We start from the raw sequence: 3,255 nt of genomic DNA on the forward strand, positions 1-3,255 counted from the left end.
TAACAGTGTCTGAACATCGTTTTTATTATAAAAAAATTAGTCTAGATCATGACAAGACACAAGCCACCTATCTATATATTTAGAAATATTCTACTACTTTTATTTTATTTTATTATTGAAATTCAGAATAAATCCTCAAATGAGGTCAAAATACTTTTAATAAAAGATTTTAATATAGACACTCAAACTCAAAACTCTTTTACATTGTTTATAAAGTAACGGCCGCTAAACCAACCCCTAGTTTACTTTAAAGTTTAAGAGTTTATTTGATGTTGTGATAACGGTTGTTTTTTAAAGTGTCTCTCACTCATAAATGCTTCAAAATAATATTATTTAAAAAAAATTGACATCAACACATCAAAACAATATAAAACATAGAATAAATAAATTTTGAATAAAATAAATAATTTTTTGTAAAAATTTAATTGGGTCGAGCTTGCGAACCATATTCAAACCATTTAGAGGTTGCTCGAAAGTGTTGCTCAGAAATGCATCAAAATAATATTTTTTTATTTTTTTATATTTTTTATATGAGCACATTAAAATGATCTAAAAAATATTAAAAATATATTAATTTAAAATAAATAAAAAATTATATTTTTTAAAATATAAAAACAAATTGAACTTTAAGAAAAAGCCTTGTCTTTGGATCATGTGTTTCTCTCACTATGAGTGAAACAATACACCTTCCTGCAAGAGTCCAATCACTGAGGAGAGGATTCTTGGTTATTTAGTGGGCCTAGTTGATTTCACTGTACCGTGCACTTTTTTGGGCCAAGGATTACTGACTCAGTCTGGTACGAAATCTGGCCCATACAACTTTTCACGTTTTTTTTTTTTTTAATTGCGAGTTAAAAATTATGTTATTTAATTCTTTTAACATCAGTGCTGGTAACTATAGAAGATGTATATTTTCACTGAAAATTTTTATAGTAATAAGTGAATAATTAGTGATATTATATAAGTTATTTTTTGAATTTTTTTAAAAAAAATATATAAATAAAAAAGAATATAAATTCATGATCTATCAAAAATAATAAAAATATCTCTATTTAATTTTTTTTTCTAATTATATTTTTATTATTGTCGGTGATTAATACCCTCTAATATAGTCCATTTTTTCGAAGGTCGCGTCGTATTCCCTGCATTGAGTGCAATCACTTGTTTAAAAAAAAAAAATTGAAAGTCATGTGAAAAAAAATAGAGAAAAAACAAATCATAAGGAAGTAGGCAGTTTTTTTATTATTAAAAAAAGAAAGAAAAGTACTCCAACGATATTTTCAAACAGGAAGAAATAGCTTATTTCTCTACTTTGATTTTGTTAAGATGCTGTTTCGGTTGAAATCATATTTTAAAAAAATATAATTTTTTATTTAAAATTATTTTTAAAATTTTTAAATTGTTTTAATGTGCTGATATCAAAAATATTTTTTTAATAATAAAATAAAAAATATTCTAAAAAACAATAAATAATATAATAGCACATAATTTAATGTGTGATCATTCTGACAAATTAAGTATTTGTTTGGAAGTGTGATTAACGTTGTTTTTTAAAAATGTTTTGCATTCATAAATACATTAAAATAATATTTTTTTTAATTTTTTAAAAAATATTTTTAATATTAATATATTAAAATGATCTAAGCAGAGGCGGGTTAGGATTATTTAATAGGAAGGGCCAAAACTAATATAACAAGATATAAATTTTTACATGTAAACCACATTAATATATAAAAAAAATAATAATATATTAAAAAAATTGATATATAAAAGCAAATCTAACATAAAAAATGGGATTATTGATTCCTAAAAAAAATTAAATTGAAATTAAAGCCAAGTATGTGCTCTTTAAAGAATTTAATTTGGCTAGAAAGATCATGTCAAATTTATTGGACCTGGTGATAGTAAGGTACATGTGAAAAAAAATTGATATTTTTGATGATTTTGCTAAAAACAAAACATAAAAAAATCTAAGTTTAATCGAAACACACCTATAAAATATATCTAATTTATTAGAAAAAAACGACATTCACTATAACAAAAAAAATAAAAAGATGGTAAAACTAGAAAAAATAGCAAAATTATATATAAAAATATAAAAAACCTCACCAAATTCTTAACAAACATAAAAAAAAAATAAAAGATTTTAAATTTGGGTCACTAATTACCTTATTTTGATGGACAATAAATTAATTGACAACTTTTATTTTAATCTTTCTATATTGCTTTGTATTATTATTATTTTTTTTTAGGATTCTAAAAAAGAAAAATAAAAAAATAGTCAAAAATAATTAAATTGAACAGGTTATATTTTTTTTTTTACAACTTGAACAAAAAGAGATAATTTTATATTCAAAAATAATTAATTAATGAAATAATAATTTATTATTAAAAAACCTGTTACTTATTATATTTAAATACAAAATAAAAAAAATCTTAAATATTTTACGGGGTGTCCTGCAGGGGCTGGCCCTTGCTTGCCACCCCTTGGATCCGCCTCTGGATCTAAGCACACTAACAAAATTTAAATTTTATAAATGCATGAGTTAAACCTCATTCTCAAATATTCCTTTTTAGTTGTGGAGAGAGGCAGGTATAAAACGTGAATACGAATTCAGCCATATGGGCTACTAATAAAATTTCAGAAACACATAGGCACACGATGACATATAATCAAAAAAATAAAAAAATAAAAACAAAACCATCTAGATGTTGGTCCAATGGTAAGAGTTTGGGATCAAGAGGTTTGCTCCCTCTGTGGTCTCAGGTTCGAGTCCTAAGTAGGCATAAGTTGCTCATATGATGGCAACTAGAGGCTTACATGGTCGTTAACTTCAGGGCTCGTGGAATTAGTCGAGGTGTGCGCAAGCTGACCCGGACACCCATGTTAAATTAAAAAAAAAACAAAATCCATGCAAGATCCTTGTCTTCCTGGTCTGGAAAATCTAAGATAAAGATGTTGGTGCATTATTTGCCTGTGGGTACCAAATAATCCCTGTTGAACTGAGCAATGTCAAAACAGGCACATCGGACCCTCACCAACTAACACCAAATATATAATCATCTGCAGGTTGGAGAAGTGCTCGTCACCGTCGATATCATTATCATGAAGCAAACGAGAAAAAAAGTGTGTGGACCCTTTAATCACATCATGTGTGCAAATATTGTAATAAGCGAATTCATTGTATATAAGACGGGATAATAATTGTTTTTTAAAATATATTAAAATAATATTTTTTAATTTTTAAAATTTAT

This window comes from Populus alba, chromosome 1, assembly GCF_005239225.2.
Source record: "Populus alba chromosome 1, ASM523922v2, whole genome shotgun sequence".
Taxonomy (NCBI): Eukaryota; Viridiplantae; Streptophyta; class Magnoliopsida; order Malpighiales; family Salicaceae; genus Populus; species Populus alba.